The sequence below is a fragment of the Mixophyes fleayi genome, chromosome 7 (genome assembly GCF_038048845.1).
Source record: "Mixophyes fleayi isolate aMixFle1 chromosome 7, aMixFle1.hap1, whole genome shotgun sequence".
In the NCBI taxonomy this organism is placed as follows: Eukaryota; Metazoa; Chordata; class Amphibia; order Anura; family Limnodynastidae; genus Mixophyes; species Mixophyes fleayi.
In genome coordinates, this window is record NC_134408.1 from 40,557,233 (window position 1) to 40,582,865 (window position 25,633).

The 25,633-nt window shown below is 40.7% G+C and overlaps 1 pseudogene; it reads right to left on the reverse strand.

Annotated features, from left to right (window-relative positions):
• Nucleotides 1–24,872: 24,872 nt before the first annotated feature.
• On the reverse strand, nucleotides 24,873–25,365 carry LOC142098677 (DCN1-like protein 5 pseudogene; annotated as a pseudogene).
• Nucleotides 25,366–25,633: the final 268 nt, after the last annotated feature.

A 25,633-nucleotide genomic window follows, 5' to 3' on the forward strand; every position in this document is an offset into this window, starting at 1 on the left:
AAAATTATTACATTTTCTCCTGGACGAAGCCATGTTACAATGCAAGGGGTGCAAATTAGTTTATTATTTTGTACATAAGCTAAATACTGGCTCATTTCAGTATCTCAGGACACCTGCACAAGCCCATTGCTTATTGGAGGCTTCCTACCCCCTCATGATCTGACAGTCTTATCCAGGGGCGGATTGGGAACCTAAAGTGGCCCTGGAAATTTTTTTGAAAGTTGCCTCATGTAGGCGGGTCCAAACCAACTGTGTGGGGGGGGGCATACAAAGTATGTGGGGTTAGCACACCCTTAGCTGTAGCCTAGTGGTAACCTGGGACAATCCCTGAGATGGTGATAACAGGACATGAATTGCAGTGGTAGATACTTGTTAAATAGGCTTCCACATGCAAAGGTGATCTTTTCACCGGCAGGGTTTACCTCCAGCAATAGCAGCAATTTTGCTGGCAGCAGCACTTTGAAAAAAAAAAAACAGTCCTATTGATTTATTAAAGGGCTTTTCGCCCTTTAATAAATGTGTCCCCTAGTGCATGCAAAATCTACAATAAAGAATCCCTGGCCAGCAGTGTCTCAGAACCCCATTAGCACATGCACTAATAGGGTTTTGAGCATGATGAATAAGATTTATAATATAGCAAAAAAAGTTTACTATTGAGACACTCAGCAAAAATGCTTAAAATCAGAAAACTAATTTTACCTGCCATCCTTAGGTTCAGTTCAGTTATGTGGCGTTGCACATGGTTGTGCGTCTTTTCATCCATATCACTTCTGATCAGCAACCACCAGCTATGGTTCTGACTGTGAGACTCCAGCAGAAAAAGAGGAAAGAAAGGCGTGAATACACAACAGGGGAAACAGACACACAGAGCCATAACTAAACATTTTAGTGCCCTGGGAAAGACAGTGCACTGACAACCCCCCTTTCCTACACCCTTGTGGGAACGCACCGCCAGAGGAACATTCCTACCTGGTGCTTCTGCTGGTCTCTTAAACTGAGTTGCTGATTTGCTGGATCCTGGAACGCTGGGGTCCTGTTTAAAAAGAGGTAGTTATTATTCACCACCTGGAAAGTCGAGTAATTACTAAACACTAGACCACCCTAACTCCAACCAGCCCCACATTACATCATTATCTGTTTTTGTTCAATGAACAGTCCTCTTTCCACATAATAAGACCCACAATTGAATTAATAGTATTCACATAAATAATAAATATGCTTATTTTTCCCCCATAAAGGTCCAACATTAAATTAAATAGCACCTGCATCTAATAATTAGGCCTTCTTTCCTCTCCCTCAGTTTTAATAGACCACTCACCTTCTATTTTATATAGCCCCCCTCTCCTTCCCCTTCATTTTTACAGCCTCCTCTCCCCCTCTTGCTTTTTTTACAGCCTCCCCTCTTCTCCCCATCCATTTTTTCTGACCCCTCTCCCTCTCTTTATATTTCTTACAGCCCCTGTCTCCTTCCCTCTATTTTTTACAGCGCCCTTCCATTTTTTACAGGTTCCCCTCTCCTCCCATACATTTTTACAGACTTCTCTACCCCTCCCTCTATTTGTACAGCCCCCCTTTCCTCCCTCTCCACTTTTACAGACCCCTCTCACTCTCTTTATGTTTCTTACAGCCCCCCTCTCTTTCCCTCTATTTTTAAAGCCCCCCTCTCCATTTTTACTGCATCCTCTCCCCTTCCCTCTATTTGTTACAGCTCCCTCCTCCATTGTTTACAGACCCCTCTCTCCCTCCCTCTATTTTTTACAGAAGCCCCTCTCCTCCCCCATCCATTTTCTACTTACATTTATTTTCACCATGTTGCCTTTTTTCTCCTGCTGGGACTGTGCAGTGCAAAGTCCCAGCCAAGACAGGAAGCCACTGGGAGGAAGGGAGGAGATAGGACGGACACACTTACCAATTGCTCTAAGTGGCCATGCGCTGTGTTGCAGCCTACTACGATCCGGCCCTAATGATTGTATTTAGGTCCGGATCAGCCTGCCCACAAGCGATCCCATGATGTTATGGGGGGGGGATTCTCCCGGTAAGGTCTATGGCCAATCTACCCCTTATCTTATCTTATCTTATCCCGTCATCTAAGATTATGTCCTCACAAAACCTTTTATGATAATACAGGCAATCCAAGCTGGTCAATCAAATCTAACACATCAAAGATAAAAGGCCAGCTGTTTTCAGAGCTTGTCCTTACCACTGCATATCTGTGTTTTCAGCGTATTCCTGCATCAAGGGTACCTCATTGTATACAGGTCCTATCTGACATATATGCTTAATACACTACTAAAAAGCACTCACCTCCTGCTAAATGTAAGCACCTATACCTGTGAGGTGAGATGCATTCTTAAATGTTTTGATCAAAATATGAACTATGGCCTCATGTATTCATTTTGCTATATATAGACAGATATGCAGTAGTAAGGATGTTTTGTATACAAATAGTGCATTTATAGCGCCGTGCAACTGGTTCCTTGTATAATATGGGATTAACTGAGTGCTGACTTACTTCTTCTATGGTTTTTTTCTCAACTCTAACACATCTATGCTCATATCAGTTACTTTAACCATATTGTGAGGTATGCTTTACCTTCCTAAACTAAAATAGAAAAGATAAAATATATGTACATTTATTACTACATTACCAATGTGATTTCCCAACCTAACACAGTAATAAAAATAAATTAATGATTGGAAGACCCTTCTGGTCATTGATTAAAAGTATGGCAACTTGTTAAATTCCAAAAAAATGCAAAATCAGGCACTTGGGTCTCAAAATTCCAAAGACTACATATAATATTAATGACAGAAAAAGGAGGAAGATGAGGAAGCGAGGGATCTATGAGTTACTATTTGAGATGACTTCAAGGTAGGCAGGGCCGGTGCTATGGTCCTTGGCGCCCTAGGCACACTTTTACAATCTGCCCCCCCCCCCCCCCAGGCACACTTTCACAATCCGCGCCCCCCTCTCCCCACCTCTTTCCTTACCTTTACTTGCCGCCATAAAGCTGCTCCTCTCTGCTCCGTCTCCTCCGCTCCACTCACTGATGCTGTCGGGCCGTGATGATGATGTCTCGCCCGACAGTCAGTGAGTGGAGGGGAGGAGACGGAGCAGAGAGGCGGCGGTGGTGATCCATAGCCCCTTCCCCATCCCCGTGGATTTATCGGAAGCTGCACGGCGGCCGTGGAAGGTATGGTCAGCAGTCGCCGCACAGTTTTAAAGTAATTTTAATTCTGTGGCGCCCTCCAGAGCCTGGCGCCTTAGGCAACTGCCTAATCTTGCCTAATGGGAGCGCCGGGCCTGAAGGTAGGCACATCATTTTGCAAAGCAATGGGGAAGGCTAGTTGGATGCTAGGTTGCATAGGAAGAGGAATAAGTAGCAGAAAGGGAAAGGTATTAATGCCACTATGTAGGGCATTGGTGAGACCACACCTATAATACTGTGTACAGTTATATATACTGTCCCTGTATGTTTTGTCCTATAGATTGTAAACTTACAAGCCAGGCCCTCTTACCTCTCCGTCTGTCTGCATTACTCAGTACTGTTGTATTACTGTGTTTGTTCCCAATAGTAAAACGCTACAGAATTTGCTGGCGCTTTATAAATAAATGTTGATGATGATGATGTTCTCGCCACCGTCAGTGTAGTGAGCAAATTCAGGTGATAAAAAGTAGTTTTCTCTTGAAACATTATCAAGCACATCAAAGAGAAATTGAAAAGCCTCTTATGTGTGTATTTCTTTTTGTGTATGTCCAGTTATATGTAGATTTTTGTAATGCCGCCCTTTGAAACACTTGCTCCTGTGGTCAACGTAGATCAAGCTATAAAATATTTTAAAACTGTAACGTAGTATAATTTGTACCAATGGAGACAACGAAAATATATTTTACCTTGATACACATCTGTTGGGAATCAATTTCCCTTAGTGTTTTACAAAGGTTACAAGTGTCCAATAAATAAATTAAATTACCACTTTGTTCTATTTCAGGTCCTGCAATGTATACATACAGTGTTCAAAACACTGTTTGTACAATTTAGATGCACAAGAGTGCATCTGAATTGTCACAATAAATCCCAGTAACATTACCACTTGACATCACTAGGTGTTTTCTTATAGCAAATTAAAGTAATTATGGGAACGATTATGGAAAACTGTATTTTTTCTGATTCTTTCTAAAGTAAAAAATTAAAGAAAAACATACTTATTTTGAAAAGTTCTCAATTCCCTTTTTGGTGTTAGAAATAATACACATAAATGAAGGCAATGGGAAAGTCATTGATCCAAAGTTATTAATGAACAACTGAACCAAAGGCCTCAAAGCTCAACACATTCACAATTTTGATCTAGGCTGAAAAAGCTTAAAAACTCCTGTTACATAAAAACACACTGCAGTAATATTTAGTGGTGATATATCATACCTCTTAATATTCAAAGGCAAAAAAATAGGGCAAAATTGACCGCACTACCGACAGCCAGACCCACATCCCAATCTGAATAAACCACCCCCAAATATTTTTTGAGACCTCAAACATTAAAAGACTAGGACATGTCTTGCATAGATCATGTAAATAGGTAAATTTATCAAGCTGTGAGTTTCCGGTGGGTTTGAAAAGTGGAGATGTTGCCTATAGCAACCAATCAGATTCTAGTTATCATTTATTGAGTGCATTTAACAAAATGATAGCTAGAATCTGATTGGTCGCTATAGGTAACATCTCCACTTTTCAAACCCGGGAGAAACTCGCAGCTTGATACATTTACCGTCAGAACTGTTGAGTGGTATGGATATATTTATTACAGTTTTAATTTCTGCATGTACTGTACATATTTAATATTGAAATATTATTAATTATCTTGCAATTATTTGTTTTCTTATCATGGCAATATATTTTTTCGCCTGCTTGCCCATCTAGCAAGTTTACAAGTCGCACACTAATGCTGGCGATTTGTTGATATAGAGAGGCATTCACTTTAATATTTATCAGTAAAAAACAAAGACCTAAAAACCATATTTTCTAGATATTGTCATAAAAGTACCATTTATTCTGTGCCTGAACTAAACAGCATCACGCTTGAAGCTGGAAAGCACACAATATGCTAATGGCTTACTGTTGTTCACGTTCTAGCACATTTAACATTCAAAGATGATCCAGTTTGGCCGGAAGTCTATGATAAAAAAAAAGCCCTAATGTTAATATAGCAAGGACAGTGACTTGCTACAGAATGATTTAGAAAGAATGGTCCGTGAAATTGCAAATGAAATTTAATGCAGATGAATGTAGGGTTTTGCACCTAGGTCATGGTAATAACTATGCTGCCCACACATCAAGTGAAATACAATTGGGGAAAACTGAGATGAAAAAGGATTTAGCAAAACTAGCTGACAGAAAGCTGGGTAGCTGCACACAGTTCCAAATCGTTTTTTACTATAAGGGTGGTTAAGCTGTGGATTTCCATACCACATCAGCTGGTGATGGCAAAATCACTAACAGAATTTAAAAGTGGATTGGATGCTTTCTGTAAAAGAAATGGTATCTGTACAGCTATAATTATTAAAGGACATTATGGGGGAGATTGATCCAGGGAATTTATCTGCTTGCCAATTTTGGAATCAGGAAGGAATATTTCTCCCCCTGTGAGGCTAACTAAGCAACTGTCACATTAAAGGTCTTGTTTGGCCTTTTCCTGGATCTATACAATTATCAGTTAAAAAAGGTTTAACTTTGATGGACGTGTGTCTATTTTCAACTACACTATGTTTTTATGTCACTATAGAATATTGAATACCATTCACTACAATGTAGTCTAGTGACCAATTACGCAAGACCTAGTGACCAATTACTAAGAAACTCAAGTGACACTTGTTAAGTGTGATTACCACAATGCGTTAAATGTCCCTTGTTATTTAATAGCCTAAGGAAAAAGTTTAGTAGTGCAGTGAATGTTCCTCATATTGTCCATTTTTCTAAAAGTCTATACATTTGAAATACGTCAATTATATATTTTAGGAAGCTTCGGAAGATTAGGATTCAGACTCATCTGGCAAAATAAATATTATTATTATTGTAGGTTTGCAAGGCACCACAGTGCTCTGCAGTGTCATACAGTAGGGAAAACAGGACATACATAAAACTGGGACATACATGGCAGACAAAATAAATGCAGGCATGAAAACAAAGGGTATGAAGGACCCTGCTAATTAGAGAGCTTACATTCTAAGTGGAAGAGGGCACAGCTGAAAAAAGAGAAGCGAATGTGGCTCAGAGTGAAGATTGGGACAGCTGTAAGGGTGCACTAGTGTATATAGTATTATTAGGGATAAGGTAAACTTTAAAAAGAGATGGGGTTTTAGAAATCGTCTAAAGATTTGAAAGCTGTGGGAAAGTCTGATTGGGTGTGGTATGGAATTCCATAAGTGGGGAGCAACATGGGAGAAGTCACGTAGGCGCGAGTGAGAGGTGCTTACCAAAGATGAGACAAGGCACAGGTCATAGGAAGATCTAAGTGGGAGGGAGAGTAATTTGATATGAGATTTGAGATGTATGAGAGGTTGTGCTGTTGAGGGCTTTGTAGGTAAGGATGAGTATTTGAATTGGATTCTGGAGGACACAGGGAGACAGTATAGGGATTTGCAAAGTGGTGCAGCAGGCATGGAGCGCTGAGAAAGAAAGATCAGTCTTTCAGCAGAATTTAGGATGGATAGAAGTTTGGATATATGGGTGTCGAGAATGCCAGATAGCAGGAGGTTGCAGCAGTCAAGACAGGAGATGATGAGAGAATGGATAACAGTTTTGGTAGCATAATGAGTAAGAACTGGGAGATAGTCTGGATGTGAGTAATAAAGCAGAGGGAGAAATCAAGTGTGACACCAAGACAGCGGGCTTGGAAAATTGAGGAAATTGTGGTGTTATTAACAGTGAGGGCGATTTGAGGGGAGGTGGTGATTCTGGCAGGCAGGAATATAATAAGGTCTGTTTTGGATATGTTGAGCTTTAGGTAGCGTTGGGACATCCATGTGGAGATAGTAAAGACAGTTGGTTAAACAAGATAGTACAGAAGGAGAAAGGGAAAGACATGTAGATTTGGGTTCCATCAATGTAGAGATGTTATTGGAGGCTGAGGGCCTCATCTAGAGTCGGACGCCAAGTCCATTTTAGGCGCATCAACCACAAAACCCCTATCACGCATGTGCTGTAAGCACCATATCCGTCTGCATCTTGGACCCAATTTACTTTTGCGGCAGCTTGCGACTTACTACAAGGGAAAGGGCGGAACGCGGAATTGTGAAGGCGTAAACTTGTATAATATAGACACAGGGGGTGTGACCCCATAGATAAATCATTTTGCCGCAGACACAACACACATCAAAAATGGGCTAAAACTGTGCGGCAGGAATTAGGTGGTACAAGTAGTTAGCTAACTGCATGAACTGCTCGCAGCTCGGTAGGGTATTATGAGTGGGATGCAACTGGGGTTGCATGGCACTCGTAATAGCCTACCAAGCTGCGGCACACTCCCACTCCTTCACGTCTTAGACGCACATTGTGTCCGACTCGAAATAAGGCCCTGAATGAGCAAATTAGTGCCCCAAGAGAAGAGATGTATAATGAAGAAAGTAAATGGCCAAGAATAGAGCCATCTGGGACCCCAACAGATAGTGGGAGTGAAGGGGTGGATGTGCCAGAGGTAGAACACTAAAGGAGATAATTGAAATAAAACTGCAAAATATAATTTCATTACTTAAGGCATCTTGAGCGCATCCTGTGAGTCAGAATTTCCATAATGATAGTAAATCAGGAGAGATCAGGTGATTTTATTTCAATTTGAAAGTTTCCTGACATAGAAGTGACTTCAGTTTTTCCCTAGCAGGCCTATTTTTAATAAACAGTGAACCCATTAAATATTATAAACATTACATTTGTGTACAATAGTTTTAATTATTTGACTTTTAATTAACTTTTATTTTATTCCTACTAGCCCTGAATGTCTGGGGGTTCTCCTGGATGTGGCCTAAATTAAGTGGCTTGTCATGAAGCGCAGTGTCGGACTGGGGCATGAAGGGCCCACCGGGGGACTGTAATGCTAGGGGCCCACCAGAGGGGGTGTGGCCAACCATCACAGAGGTGAGACCAGACACTACAGGGGGAGTGGTCAGCCCACAAAGGACAGCTAGCACTATAGTGTAGTATATAAAGAACTGTGCCCCTTCATCACCATGCTGTGCCTCCTTATGATCACACTGCACCCTCCATGCTGCTTTTGCTCCCCGCTTCATCACCCTGTGCCTTAGTGCTTTTACTTCCCAATTCTCCTGGCCCCCCTTCACACTCTGCCATGCTGTCTGTGCTCCTCCTTCACTTTGCCATGCTCCCCCTTTACTCTGCCATGCTCCCCCTTCACCCTGCCATGCTCCCCTTCACTCTGCCATGCTCCCCCTTCACTCTGCCATTCTCCCCCTTCACTATGCCATGCTATCCCTTCTCTGCCATGCTCCCCCTTCACTCTGCCATGCTCCCCTATCACTTACCTTTTCTAACTGCTTCTTCCTTTTCTTCTCTTCTGTCTTGCCGGCGCTCCTCACTGAACGTCATTCAGTGCGAACGGAGCCGGCATCGTGGTCACCTGAGGTTTTTTTTTGTTTTGTATTTTAAAGTTTCTCGCTCCCCCCACCAATGAAGAGGCTGGCCAGTCCGACCCTGATGAAGCGTGTCAATGGCACTCACCTCCTGCACCTGAACATAGGAGATCTGGGGGTAAATGTATTAATAGCCGGATTCTTCAACTCCGGCGTGTTATTAACAGCAGATTCCAGGGGGTAAATGTATTAATGTCCGGATTCTTCAACTCCGGCGTGTTCAGCATCTTTGGCGATTAAATTTAAAGCGGCGCTGCATTGTAAAGGGAAACTTCCCTTTACAATGCAGCGCCGCTTTAAATTTAATCGCCAAAGACGCTTAACACGCCGGAGTTGAAGAATCCGGACATTAATACATTTACCCCCTGGAATCTGCTGGAGGGGGGCCATCAAAAGTAGGTTTCTTAATATGCTGGTTTCAACTGGAAACCATTTTAGTGTGTTTACCTAACAAAAGACTTATATAATTTATAGCGTCTTTTTGGTAGTACATGTTCCATTTTAATTGCATTACATGGAAAAAAAAATATTGTTTACTATTTATAGCCACTAAAATTAAATATAGTAAATATAATAGTTCCTCACAACTTCAAATTTTGGTATCAGTAAGTTGATTCATAAATGTGAAGTAAAACCACAAACCTGGATCTACTATAAAGCTAAAAAATAAATAATAATCCAATGTAAATGTAGAAAAGAGATATTTATGAAAACAAACAAACAAAAAACATTTACAAAGCTATCAACAGCCTACTGTATGGAGGATCTCAATTGGTATAATATATCTGTAAAAAAATGCAGCTGATTAATGCTATTATAATAGCAACTGCTTTTTTGGCTGCATATCATAGGAAATAAAGTGGTTTCAAACACATGTATCATATCACTGAAATTAAAATGGCCCCTAAGTTGTATGGCACAGTCCCAAATATTGTATCACTGCAAAAAATGTATTCAAGTAATGTAGCAGCCAGTTAAATTAAATTAAAATCAATGCAGCAACTGTTCACTGATAAATGATGCCAGTTTACATTCATAGAAGGCTCCAGTAGAAATAAATTCCCTTTTAGAAGAATGCAAAGGATTGCATAAGCAATTTGCTGCACACTAGCATACATGCAATTTTGTCTCACATGGAAGATAAATTTTATGATGTTTGGCCTGAAAAAAATCCATGTGATGACTCAGATATGCACGGTCCGTAATCAGCGCAGTCACACATTTCCATGTTATAGAGTTATATCTAGCATCCAGTTTAAATGCACCACTGGAAGCATGACATCACACCCCATGTTGTTATGTAATCTAGTACTGTGTAAGCAGCAAACACTTTGGGCACAGTGGTTCCCAAACTTTTGCAGTTCACGGCACCCTTAGAGTCTCCATAATTTTTTCAAGGCACCCCTCCAAAATAATTACTGAGCAGTCTTGTTTTATAAGTAGTTGGGTCAAAAAAACGTAATAAGTATTTAGGTCAGGACAGAAATACTTATTTGGTTGTATGCAAAAATAATATACATAAATCCAAGGGAAAATAATATTTTTATATTTTTTTTTTTTTATATTTCTGTCAAAGAATAATTTACAGCTAACACACTCTGTGCCGCCTCTGCATGCCCCCACACTCTGTGCCCCCTCTGCATGCCCGCACACTCTGTGCCTCCTCTGCATGCCCACACAATCTGTGCCCCCTCTGCATCCTCATTCTGTGCCCCCTCTGCATCCTCATTATGTGCCCCCTAGGCATCCTTAATCTGCCCCCTCTGCTTTTCTCCGCACCTGGGTGGCGGTTTCATCAGAAGTACCTCTGACTACCTCTGATTAAACTGCCACCTAGGGGCGGAAAAACGCATCAGATGATGTCACATACCCAGAAATAATGCTACCTTTTCACACATCACTACTCACGTGGACACGCTAGATGGGGATCGTCTATACCACAACGGCATCCACAGCTCAAGATAAGTTATAAACAGTTGTATGTGCACATACCAACAGAAATATTCTTGCTATATACTTGACTGATTTAACGGATGGCTATTCAAAAGTGGATAGGACCCTAGAATTCAACAGGACTGCTGCAGTTATTTATCCTTGCTATATCCACATATTAATGGATATATAGATCTATGATTTGAAAGTGGACTTTATATCACATCAACAGGATATTAAAAAACTATCCCCTTTTTTATCCACACATGATTTTTCTAGTAGTTCCATACGATCTACGTATTATTGGGATCTGTTCTATATATATTTTTTGAGAGGGATTACCTTCGTTTTGTAATATATGGATGTTCTATTATCTAGCCATATACTCAAATAATAATATTACCAGGTATTGTGGTTTTAAGATTTATTTTTATATTTATTTTTAGGTATATTATGTACTCTTGATGAGTGTTTTTTATTGATACATGATATGTGTTGTTGATACTTATTATTAAAATTGTCTGACATACTGGCGCTCCTATCAATATTTTTATATATTCTTTGGCGATATCTCAGTAGGATGTCATTTTGGAAGCAGCCAGAATAAGTCAGTTAAAGCCAGTTAAGAATTTTATGATTATTTGGATTACAACTGACTGCATCATACTGTAGAGCGCTCTATTTCTTCCGATATATTTTAATCCTCTGTACATAACAGACAGTTTTACAGTTTCTTCTGTTATACCATGCATACTATACTGACATAACTAGAATTCAGGACATAGACTGGCCCTATATATAGCTGGTGCAATAGATTGGGCAGAAAAACAAGTTACTTTAAGATGCCCAGAGCTTGATTCAGCGGTGGCTACATGCACTCAAGCTTGGCACTCCCTTACTGTAAATTGACTACGGCCCTGGGCGAATCTATGAGGATTTACTGTGGTCCAATCAGAGGCCGCATCAGCGATTCAATTGAAGCTCACCACAGCCAGTTTGAATTTAGTTGCTGCAGTGAGCCCATCGGGGCCCCATCCCCTCACAATGACTTATATTTTAGCTGTTGCGATGGCAAGTCGAGTCCGTTAGCAGAGAGGCACCAGAGAGCAGACACCAAGATCAAGCTAGAAGACAGGCGAGGCAGGTCAGAAGATCTGCAGCTAAACATTGAGGATAGTGGCAGACAGGGGAGATCCAGTGAATTCCGGGATCAACTGGAAGGACACAGAAGACCGGGCAGAGGCTAGGAGTGGCTAAAGATAGGTAAGGTTTTCGGGCATCTTAATGCAGACCTGCATCTGCACTTCTCACACTACATTAGGGCATAAGACACATGGGCAGATTTTCCAGCACTAGGCACATGGACAATTAGTTGGGCAAGAGGCTCGGGCCCCTCTTTAGTTACATTAGGCACCCTTATTCACATTCAGGCCTGTGGAACTGTTAGTGTTAGGCTTAGAGCCTGTGGCCATATTCATCAGGCACTAGACCTGTGGTGACAATTCAGACACTAGGCCTGTCAGCAGTTAGAAGATTAGCACAGCTCTTTTAGAGATCACACCCGGTCCGTCCCTGATATTTTGTCCCCGTTTCCCTGGCAAAAATTTTTGGTGGCCATTTTGTAAGAGACATTGTAGATTTTCTCATTGATTTCTCTGTGCCTTGTGGAGCTTCACCCTGCAGTCAGGCCCCTATTAAACGTAGGCTGAGGTGAGTATACCTTGATTGTTTATTGCTTTTCACTGCTCCCTCAGCAGGGCCAGATTAAGGGTTCTGGCCGCCCTAGGCTAATACACCCGCAGCACCCCCCCCCCCCTCCCCCCCCAAAAAAAAAACCAAACTAAAGGAACATTCAGGAGTATTAGCCAGCAAAAAAAATATTTAGGCAGGTTCCCTTACCTGTTCTTGCTGTTTTTTGTTGCTTGTTCTTGCAGCTTTGTTGTCGTTTAGCTATCCTCTAGAAAGGTGGGGTCCTGTTTTGAAAATGTGCAAACATTACAAACCCTCAATGATTAGGTTTTTTAGAGAGCATCCTCATGAACGCCACACAATGCAGAGATCATGCACACCCACACCAGCAATTTCATCACACCCCAGCGGCCAATGCATGACCCTCTTCCCCCCAGCCATTAGATCACTGTGCCCTTTATCACACTGTCCCCCTTGCAGCAGTCTGTCCCCCTTATTACAATATGCCCCTGCATAAACGCAAATTTTTACTTATACGGATATTAACAAACAATGAAGTGCGCACAATAATTGAGATAGACAGAAATGTCTCGCTAAACGCAGCTTTGAAAATTACAAGATGATCCCAAATCTTGCTGATACAAGTCCAACATATATAAAAATTAATCCAGCACTAGGGTAGCGATTTTCTTACTAGTGTAACCAGTACTCTGGTGTTTATAACGTTATTGGGTGTGTGAATGGGTAACCAGGACCGGTGCTAGGGTCCATGGCACCCTAGGCATTTTGAAAAAATCGGCGCCCACCCCCGCAAAAACGGCGCCCTCCTCCCTCCTCACCCCGTCTTTCCTTACCTCACCACCGCCGCCTCTCTGCTCCGTCTCCTCCCCTCCACTCACTGACACTAGTGAGTGGAGGGGAGGAGACGGAGCAGAGAGGCGGCGGTGGTGAGCAATAGCCTCTTCCCCCCCTCCCCGTGCATCTGAATGCTGTGCGGCTGCCGTGACAGGTATGGTCACAGCACAGTTTTAAAGTCGTTTTCATTCTGGAGGGCGCCCTCCAGAGCCCGGCGCCCTTGGCAAGTGCCTAACCTTGCCTAATGGGAGCGCCAGGCCTGTGGGTAACAATTATGTGATCAAATGTAAAGGATTGTGCGGTTAGATATATCACACTAGTGGTCATGTAGTGAAAAAAATCGCTAAGGATAGCAAAATAATATAACATGTTAAGATTTATATGGTTAAAATAAATTATGCACATGTACCCCACAACAATGATGAATTTAAATATTGTCATTCCACAGTTAGGGACCAGGTTATACATTCACTTCAGTTCATATCTGTTCATATGATCCAGATTGTTAAAAGATATGAACAGATATGAACTGAAGTGAATGTATAACCAGTGTCAGGAGAGGAGAAGAGTGGAAAAGAGGCGGAGGGGAGAGTGAGCGTGAGCGCCAGTGTCAGCGTGGTGTCGGCAAAGGGGGCGGCTCGGGGGCACAGGGGCACAGAATCGGTAATAAATAAACAAATTGTAAAAAAAATCTTGCATGCTGCTGTCGCTGCGCCCCCCAGGTCCCAGCGCCCCAGGCTGCAGCCTGATCAGCCTATTGGTTGATCAGGCCCTGTCCCTCAGTGTACTTTATTGTATTGTCTGGATTGTGTTGTATGCCGGTTGTACTTTGCGGGGTGTTCTAGTTATTGGTTGCACAATATAGTGACCACATAGTTGTTGTTAGTGTCATTGCGCTTTGTTTGACTAGTGTGGATGGCATACACTACTGGTGTTAACAGTATAGCAGACTGTGGTTGGGAATGTTGTGCGTGTAATTTGCAGGTACAGCAATCAAGGGCAGCCGGTAGGTTGAGTAGGATTCATGTTGCGGCGCTACTGTCTTGCCCTCACACTTGTGCAAATAAGGTGTCTGTGCAGATTAAGTTTCCATTACGACACCTGTAGTCTCCCTTGCCTAGATAAAGGTAACCCAGGACACAAGGGTGCCTTACCCAAGCTATACATCCTGAACACACCTAGTCCAGCCAATCTCAGATTTTCAGCTGTGCTTCTTATTAAAGGTGGGGAGACCTTGCACCTGTGTGCTGGTACAGGTTGGTACATTGACTGAGGTAAGACCTGTTACAGTACAAAATGTAATGGTATTGGAATAAAACTTGGTCTGATAGTAAATATTAAGCTGGCCACTAATTTGCACAGATCTCATGCTGTTTAGGTTGTCATTGGCAGCAGGTATCTACAGAAGATAGTGGACATCCTCTACATTTATAAACAACATGTTGTAGGAGTAAAAAATAAAATATGTTTTATTTATTAATATTGTACATGAATTTCCCCAATCTTACATTGCACATTACAGCTAGAACATGATTATTTAGCCAAGATGTGAGGCACAGACAAACCAATTTCTATTAATAAAGCCATAGAGTAAAATGATGTTCTTTGGATTATATTACAATTTCAAAGGGTTAATTGGCAGCTAGGCAAAACCATTCATCCACAGATGTCCTTATCCTGTCACTTATCTAGATAAGATATTGTTAAGCACTATGAAATGAGATGCAGTAATTATATGTCCTCCAGGTTGCATCTGGAGAGGAGAACCCCTGTGTGTCACAGACTACGTGATCACAATGCTGTGGTTTACAGGGAGACCAGTTACAGACTTAATTGATCTAACAAGTCACAAACCATACATCACTGTCATCTTCTATGAATTGCACGGAGAAGCTCTTCATTATTTTAACCACTTGAAAAACAAACTAGTTACTGTGTTATTGTTGTTTTAAAAAGAAGAGCTCTTCTATATTAAATAATGACAGCAGACAAACCATTAGATTTCAGATGAAAGTATACTGAATCTTCAATTTATGAAGATAAATACTGAGTTAAATATAAGAAATAAACCATGGCAGATGTAATCAGTAATTTTGCCCTACATGGTGTGTGCATCCATTTGACAATACACATTCTCTTGTCTGACTGCCTTAATACTGCGAATAAGAGATAGCATATAGAAGTGTCCACCAAATGTTAACCTTTTGATTATATTTGTGATACTTCACAAACCTCCAATAAACTGGTAAATGTGATTTCGGCGAAATGCATCTTAAATCTGATAAAAGTAAATTGAGCTATAACTTCCAAAGACCATACACAAAACATAAATGGAAACAAAATGTTGCTTAACCATGGAAAGTAACTCAACTTCTAACTGTCCCATTTTATTAATTATGGTCAAATTTCTGGGAAAGGCTCAAATACACAAATCGGGTAAAATTAAACAAACTTTCCATAATCCACATCCTTATACATACTATAGAATCCTTGGAGGACTGACAGATACCCATAGCACAGCAAGATGCACCACAATCCAATGCAGCTGAAGCTGTAAGAAATATGTCCTTGCTTAGAATGCTGAAAACTGAAATGAAATTGGATGGAATACAATCGTATATTAATATGTTGGTATCTCATCTAGAACCAAATATTACACATATATAAGAATTAGAGCAGAGAACCAGTGGTAGCAAATATATGATCTTAGCGCTCCAGAATACCCTCAGGGGTATATTTACTAAACTGCGGGTTTGAAAAAGTGGGGATGTTGCCTATGGCAACCAATCAGATTCTAGCTGTCATTTTGTCCAATGTACTAAATAAATGCTAGCTAGAATCTGATTGGTTGCTATAGGCAACATCTCCACTTTTTCAAACCTGCAGTTTAGTAAATATACCCCTCAGTTTCCATGCTGAAACCATGCATACTCCTACAGACAAATTGGATGATTTGGAGAATCGCCATAGCAGGAACAACCTCAGGTTTATAGGCTTACCTGAGTTCATTGAGGAACGTGATTTAATTGACCTCCTGAGAGTAGACATAATCCAAATCTTAAGGGGCACACCAGAATATAGAGATACCTGCAATTGTAAGCCACACCCCTGATCACAACATTCTTGGATTACTAGGATAACGAAAACACTATAAAGGGCTACCATGAAACAAATTTCCTGATAAAATCAGACCTCACTAACTAACTCCAAAATGGTTGATAATTTATATATCCTTCTCTTACCTCCTATTGTAACTACTGTGCAGGTTTCCTGATCCACAATATTGGGTGTAAGCTTTAATGTTCACCTGCAAAATTAGGTGAAAAATTGTTTATTTGATGGAAATTATACATTTTGGTTTTTGATGCTTCAATTGTTCTTCTGATCTCCAGCTTGATCCAGCCTTTGTTCCTCTATCCCACCAGGTTGTTCCTGTTTTCATGCATCTCTTCAGATTCCTGATTTTGACTGCTTCCTATTTGACTGGATTATTTCTAGAGATGCTTGGGCTCGGTTTTCTGAAAACCGAGCCCACCCGAACTTAGGGGATCCGAGTAAGCTCCCTCTGTACTTTCGCACATCCTTGGATCTGAATCGAGGCAAAACGTCATCGTTGCATTTTCGGATCTCGCAGGTTTTGGATTCCATAAGTAAATCCCTCCCCAGGAGATCCAGCGCCATTGCTCACACAAAAACAGGGGTAGCAGTGTTCTTGTCACTCTCCATTCTCCAGTGACATTGCTCAGTGCCATTGCTCACACAAAAACATCGGTAGCAGTGTTCTTGTCACTCTCCAGTCTCCAGTGACATTGCTCAGTGCCATTGCTCACACAAAAACATCGGTAGCAGTGTTCTTGTCACTCTCCAGTCTCCAGTGACATTGCTCAGTGCCATTGCTCACACAGAAACAGGGGTAGCAGTGTTCTTGTCACTCTCCAGTCTCCAGTGACATTGCTCACACAGAAACAGGGGTAGCAGTGTTCTTGTCACTTAACAAAAATTGACTGGAAATTAATGTTATTGAGGTTAATAATATTGTAGGAACAAAAAATAGCCAAATTATGTGATTTTACCCCAAAAAATATGGATTTTAGCAAAAATAAAAATAGGTATCCAAAACCAAAACCAAAACACGAGAGGGCAGTTTTGCCAAAACTAAAACCAAATCACAAAGTTAATCCAGATCCAAAACCAAATCCTAAATAATGTTCAGTGAACATCTCTAATTATTTCACCATTGCACCTCTCAGCTTTTTTCCCCTGCAAGCCTGCCACTCCATATTGTGATATTAAGTTGAGACCACTTGGACTGCAGCAACTTTTGCTTATTGTTATTGTTGCTGTTATTATTTTTATTCTATAATCGGGACTGTTTGCTGTGCAATAAGGTCTGTTACTCTCCAGCCTAAGGGCTCTGCTATAACTGCCATCATCTGAATAAACGTTACTATTATTTCACCTAATTTTGACTCTTGCTTCAACCACTTCAGTAAAACACACCGTGATACATAACAATGGACTGTGATTTATAACATGGAGGAATCCCAATGGACCAAAATCAGAGATTTAGATCCAATGGAATGTATTCCAATGGATCCAAAGCACATGGCATTATTATTATTATTATTATTATTATCGTAGATTTGTAAGACGCCACAGTGTTCTGCTGCACCATACAATAGGAAAAACATGATATACATAAAACAAGGACATGCAAGGTAGACAAAATAAATGCAGACAAGAAAACAAAGGGTATGAAGGACCCTGCTCATTAGAAGCTTATATTCTAAGTGGAAGAGGGCACAGCTGAAACAAGAGGAGTCAGTGTGGCTTAGGGTGGAGATTGGGACAGCTGTGAGGGTGTATCAGTGTGAATAGTTTTGTCATTGATAAGATAAGCTTTAATAAAAGAGATAGGTTTTTAGAGAACGTTTAAAGATTTGAAGGCTGTGGGAAAGCCTGGTTGGGCGTGGTAGGTAAATCACATCTGTCGATTTGGTTTACTAAACTTCTTAAAATTCACGATTAATGATGGAGCAAATGTGGAGGTGTATACGCACTCACGACCATATGTCTAACACATCTGCCTATAGTTCCTCTGTATATCTGTGGAGTGTCTACAGAGTCTCAATCTTATAAGCAGATGGTTATGAGAAATCACAGATCTGAAGGTATATTGTGTAGGTGTGTATGTGTGTATGCATGGATTGGGATGCTCATTGGGTCTTTCAATCATTGGTGAAATCGTTACAGAAATTGCATCTGAAGTAAGATTGCATAGGTGTATACCCAGCTTTACACAACATAGCAACCAATTAAAACCTGCTTCCAATCAATGGGCTAGTATGAAACCTTTAGATGACACGCCATATTTAGGCATATAAATAATTAACGGCTGCTGGTGGCACTTGACGTAACTCCCTCCTCCACTAGAGTCCTGTTTCCCCCTACTCTCAGAATTACCCCACCAACGTACTTGCAGTCTGAGCAATCTCATTTACTTTCACTTTACTTATCCAACCATAGTACAAGCATTCATGGCTCCCCCTTCCCTTAACTTCATTCTATCTCCCCTTTCTCTAGTTTACCCCTCTTTCCTTCTTTTAATTCCCTTACATTCCAATATTTAGAGGATTCCAGTCTGTAATAAAGATTTAATGTGACTTTTAAGTGTGTTGGTTAAATGATACTTACTTTTCAAATAAATATTTACAGAAAACGGGGAGGGGGAGGGAAGAAAGAATGCCACAGAAAACGGGAGGGGAGGATGCTATAGTAAATGTGGAGGAGGGCAGGGGCAAACGCAGGATTTGAAGAGGGGGGTTTCCACGCCAAGCCACCAGTGGGTGTGGCCAGCATGTATGTGGGCGTGGCAATAATTTTAGACAGTGCTAGGTAGCTCTCCAACTCTTTCAATCCCCTTTAAATACATGAGTAATGCTGTGTGCACTACTGTTAGGTGCATGCAGCTCCCTCTTCATGAGCAGAGCAATGTGAAGTGAGACATACCTCCCAACTGTTTCTGTAGTCGGGACAAAGTCCTGACTGAGTGGGTCAGTCCCCAAACTCAGGACTGCCCCACCAGAATCAGGACAGTTGACAGACTGTCCTGCTATCTTCTACCTGTTCTTCCTGCTTTCAATACTTGTTGCTACTGTTCATGTCCTAAGCTCAGTTGTGCTTGTCTGGATCCTGTAATATTGGGTCCCTGTTTGGAAAAAGGATAGGTACATGAGATATAGAAAGCCTAAGTGTGAACACTAGGGGCTACATTTACTAAGCTGCGGGTTTGAAAAGTGGGGATGTTGCCTATAGCAACCAATCAGATTCTAGCTGTCATTTTGTAGAAGGTACTAAATAAATGAAAGCTAGAATCTGATTGGTTGCTATAGGCAACATCCCCACTTTTTCAAACCCGCAGTTTAGTAAATCTAGCCCTAAGACTCCCTCCCTCTATGCACTTAATTGTAAATTAACTTTATTCACATATAATAAATAAACCTATTTCCTCCCAAACATTAAATATTTAGCATCCACTTTTAAGACATAGCAATCCTTCTTCCCAAACTCACAGCCCAACATTCATATAAAAGCCCCCAAACAACCCCACCTAAAATTAATAGGGACTACCACGATCCCCATATTAAATTAAATAGCTTGCACCGTCAGATAAATTGCACTACCTGTACATTGTTTATAGCAGCACCTTTTTTAGTACAGCCACAATACAGTTGTATTTTTTGGCCACATTTCTGATTTTACAGCAAATTACATTTTTAAAATATCTTTATTTAAAGTTCTTTGCAACGCATACAATTTTAATGATCTATGTCAAGCACAATCCTCCGGTCACTCTATGGGTTTTACAGCTGACCTGTTGAACAATTGACCTCCGTCAGAGTTTTCTGGTCAGGCTTCAAAATTACTTACTCAAACATAGGCTCCTTATTTTTTTAAATGTAGATGCACTTTTATGTAACTGTAGTACACTAGTTTAATAAAATATTATGCACCAAGGGTCATTTATCCAATTACATTTACAATTACACTTGACGCCTATGTGTATTTTAGCACTAGAAGCCCAGTTTTCCACCATAAATATGAGAAACAGTATGCTTGCCAAGCGCAAAATAGTCACAGCATATTTTGGAAATGTGAGAGGCATTATATCCAGAAATATAAGAGACAGTCTATGCTTCCATAAATATAAGAAAAGTAAATGTAAGGGAGACAGGCAGTATGTATAAATCATGAGGCACAGTATGCAAGTAGAAATGTGACAGCTGGTTTGCCCATGCCTAATCCAAGATTAATGAAGAAACCCGCGAAATGTATTTCTTTTTGCAATCACATACTATTAAATAGATAAACTCCCTCCGGCTCTCTTCACCACCAGCGCAGAACATCAAATTGTAATCCACCACACTCGTCCTGCAACAGCATCTTACTGTTAGCCACGCCTACTATGCAGCTACGTTCCGTGCTCCGGTACTTTAAAATTCCATCTTGATAGCAGTAGACATGGTTTTTACATATAGAACCCTCCTGCACATCAATTGGTTGTAAGCCTCACACTGCTCGCCTGCTGATTGGATACAGGCTCTAGCTTCTCACTCTCACTCTCTGATTGGCCCAATACAGAACGTGATCACGCAGCCTCCCCAGGTAGATTTCTTCAGTATTCCGGTCCGTGCCCCAGGCAGGAGAGGGGTTTCTAGAGACCAGGAAACCCCCCCTGGGTGCGCACTTGGGGGGCTGGAAAAAACGGGGGAGATGTGGCTGGAGAAAATGGTGGGGGATTACACTCAGATATCCCCATGAGTTCAGATTATGGGGTCTATGTATTAAAATATTGCGATGACAAACTTTATGCATAACGAAGCCCTACTGTAACTCACCATGCCAGGTCTACTCAAGGAGAGTTGAGAAATCACTTATGATTTTTAGTAGTTGCCCCCTATTTGGCTCTCCTCTGTTGCTTTCTATACGTATAATTAATTTTACATCTAAGGAATACATTAACAAATGCAAATAAATATAGAATTGTCTAAATTATCTATATCATTTAGATGACCTTTCTCTATTTATTTGCATGTGTTAGTATATTTAATATTACATCTACAGAATACATTAATAAGACAGCAATAGAGAAGAGCCAAGTAGTGGGCAAATGCTAAAAAAAAAAAATGGTCGCCCAACCATTAAGCATCAAGCTGTTAATTTATTAAAGGTTTATGGGCAGGAGGGTATGTGAGAAAGAATCTGATTGGATAGTGGGCATGTGAGAGGAAAGCAGTTTGACAGGGGTGCATGTTTGAAAAAAGCAGGTGGACGGGGGGGCGGGGCATTTTCAAGAAAAGCTCATGGGCAAAAAGATGGCTAGGGTGCTTAGGGCAGCGGTGTATGAGAGATAAGCTGGTGGGCAGGGGCAGTGGTAATCGGTATCCCGATGCTTGGGATACCGACATGCACTATTCCTACGAAATAAAAAGGAATAGTTAAATAACGGCCTAATCAAAATATACACTTGCCTTCACAGGGACGGCGTTCATTTCTGAAGAGTCTGGTATGCGACGCCTGGTAATTTCGAAGATGCTGAATGCCTTTGTTCTCCAAAGTCTACTAGAGTGATTTGGTTGCCTCTGAGACTGATGATTTGCTAAGGCTTAACTCTATCAAGGTACATGCTTTTGTAAAATTACTGTGTTTCCTTCCATCCTGTCCAATCGAGTATGGAGAGACTAACGCAGCTCCACCCACTGTTGAGAAGGTACACACGTACACACCCGGAGTTTCAAGTTCCTGATCATATTTTCAAGTAAGTTAAAATTTCTGTGTAACCAGGCCGCCTTCTACTGAGCAGCCAAGTGCTTAGGTTGCTATGGAAACGCAGGGTGAATTAGAGTTGAGCCATACCAGAGAGTCTGTGAGGAGAATAGAGAGAGGCAAGAAGGAAAAATCTGACAGGAAGAGGTGCTGGGAGTATGAGAGGTGTTACAGCAAAAGGAGAAGCAGTGAGGTGTGTGTGGAAAGCAGAGTCTGCTGAAACGACAGAGTGTACAGAGGAAGAGAGAAATGCCCAAGCTATGAAAAGAGAAGCTGGTTGTAGATTTGCAGAGAGAGGTCTTGTAGCTGGATTACTACAGAAAATCCACTATGAAGCTGCCTACGGAGCCTGAGGGAGATAACACAGCAAATCGAGCCTATGAGCGGAGGAGACTCCCGCTATTAGCTAATTGTGTGTGAGCAGAGAGGGAGAGCTAGCAAGATCAGGCTTGCAGTTAGTCAACAACCCAACAGTGGCTAAGGGGCACATTTATCAATATTCACATAAAGTGAAAATTAGTCTTCAATCCTTATCGCAATGATAAGGATTGAACTATTTCTCACATTTATGTATAACCCTGCACAGAAACAGCAGTTGCGAAAAACTGCTGTTTCTGTGATGTAAAAAATCATACTTACCCGCCTCTTCGGAAGCGCTGTCTCCGTATCTTCTCCTCGTTCTTTTCATTCTTCAATTGCGCATGTCCAGTTCCAAGAACTGGACATACGCACAAAGATCCCCTCTCTGTCTCTGCAACTATCGTTGCAGAGAGAGAGCGCTGAGTGACAGGGAGGGATCATGTGATCCCTCCACACATGCGCTGTCCAGCTCTGCTCTTCAGGGGAGAGCTGACAGCATTGGATTTCTTCAATTCTGATAATGTACGCCAGCTTAACACAACAAGTTCCCGAAAAAAAGTTTTTTTCGGGACTTGTTAGATTGCGGCCATACTGTTGTATGATGACTGCTCGCAAAAACGATAAGGAGTGCAAAGCAGCAGATATCCATGATATCTGCTGCGATGCACCCTTAATAAATTTGAGTAGGAGATATCGTGGACTAATTTACATGGTAAGTGCACCATAGTGCACTACCATTATTTCTTAAATATACCCCTAAGACCCTTATCCTCAGTCAAAGGAAGAGAGATAAGTAAAAACACATCAAACACAGTGACACTATTAATGCTGCACATATATCAGAGACTGTGTTACCTGTCAGAAATATAATGAAAGTTTCCAACGTTTCAACGGTAATTAGTTAACCTCACAAACTATTTAATATTGGCAGGATTGTGATTATTGTTAATTTATATTTTCACACTGTGTGTGGGTGCATTGTGGGAAAGTTTGGAGCGCTAGTGAATGTAAGTGTGGTGGCCATCTTGTTGTTTAGTTATTACTGTACTGTTACCTTTGATTAATATCTTACCCGCTGTCCCATTCATCCCGTTCATAACTTCCCTATACTTAAATCCACCTCTCCCATTTATTTTCCCCAAAATAAACACCCACAGTGTACGGTAGATTATTATTTAGATGGTTAATGTGGTCAGATACAAGGCTCTTCCCGAGTCAACCCCTGGAGGATTCAGTAACAGTCCACATCCCACCGTACTGTGTAGAAGACGTGAGTGGAGACACTGAAGAGAGAGAGAACATTTCACCACCCCTTTTGGTGTGTAAGGTAAAGAGGTGCTACATCTGCAATTTATTTTTCTTTCCCCAAAAATGAAACAATAGTGAATAATGAAATGCATTAACATCTGATAATCCAGAACTACTTTTAACGAGCTACGTGAAGACAGATTGTTAAAACAACAAACAAAATTATAAAAATAAATAGTATATAATTATTATAGCACTTAAATGTTAGTGTTGTAGAGAGAAATATAGTAGCAGTAGAAGTTCTATATACTGCTGATTTCTCAAGAATTTTTCACAATTCGAATCCCGTAAAGGTGAATTGCTGACATTGCTGAAGGTGCAAATACGCTGTAACCCATAGCAACTAATTACCAAATACGTTTCATCTGTCTGGCACCAGTTAGACAAGAAAAGAAAATGTCCGATTGGTTGTTATATCTAATGCACACTGACACCTTTCAGCAATGTTAGTAAATGACACGTTGGTGCTGCTGCTGGAAGCAGGGTCATTCTAAGAAGTCCCAACAGTGCTACATGAAAAAACAGTCAGTATTAAACTTATGTGGAAAACAGAAAACTAGTTTTCACCCTTTGCATTGTAACATGGTTTTGTCCAGGCAACTTAAATAAGATACTTCTTAACTTAAGTTCCTTAATGAATCAAGCCCAAGAGCTTTTAAGAAAACACTGTGTCCAATTGTTGATACTGACTCTTCATAGCATTTATAAGATATTGTAATTAAAAAATTCTACCCACATTAAAATAAATGCTTAGTTGTTGTTTGTTTTTGTTTTGTTTTTAATAAAAACATGTTGGAAAGTTACAACCTATAAATGCATGTCACACAGGCCAGTGAACCCATCAAAAGAAAGAAAAAAAGAAAACACTGTTTAGGAATTAAAAAAAAACACAAAAACAAAGCATACCTTTTCAGTGTGTTTTAGGATCTAGAACAAACAGACATGTCAGCCAATCAAAACTGTTCTTTTCGTCCAAGTAACTCATCAGTGCCAACACAAAAAGAAAAAGTTATTCCCAGTGCTTCTAACTAATTAAGGTGGGTAGAAGCCAAAACTCATCATGTGAATTAATGGTTTAAACAGAAGAAGTAGCATGAAAATGATTTCCACGCCCAGGAAGTACTGATGCAAAACTTGTTTTAATTGAAAACAAGTGTAAATAGATTTTAAATCAGCAGTCAGTCTAATGCAAGTCATTGCCAAGTTCACAAGTCCCTTTTTTTCAGCATAGATCTTGCTGTATTACCTTGTGGATTTAATTTCACTTCACAAAATCATCAAGAATAAGAGACCAGGAGACATCTTCATTATAGATGTTAAGGTCATAATGGACAGTCTGGCTAAATTCTAACACCGTGTTCCACTAGTCTCTTCTCATAAAGCAGAATCCCCATTTGTCCAGAAACTGAACAAATGTGTAAGGGCCACTTGTTTCTTAGCAGAAGTGCCAACATGGATTTTGCTGTATTGCTATCGAGAACTTCCTGGTCTTTGTCCCTTGCAAAATCAAAAGCATATTGGTAAATATTCTTAAAAGCGGTGTCATCATTCAGTTGAGCGCTTAGATAATAAAATTTACCCTGTAATTTCTCTGAGCAGTCTCATTGTAATGAGGTCAATCCATTTACCCATTCCTGCTTTGTGAAAAATCCTTTGTTTCTAGCCTCTATTTTCTAGGCCAGAACCAACATAATTAAAACTTCTGGTTCAATGCCAATTTGTTCACAGAACATCGTCATACCTTTGGGCCCAATAATTTCATCTGGACCTGCGTACTTATGAAACCAAGCCAGACATCTCTTGCTAGAAAACCGACTTTTACTACTTGAGGCTTGTCTAGAGTTCTTTAGGTTCATTTCATCAGTAGAGGAGAATTTTCTATTTTTTTCAGCGGCATATTGCTGTGAGGTGAAGTATAATGAAATACAAGTCAGGTCTTCTCTCTGCTCTGGGTCGTGCTGAAGCCCAGGGTGGAGCGCATTAATTCATTGGTCGACCGATTGATAAGGTTTTCCCACTTCC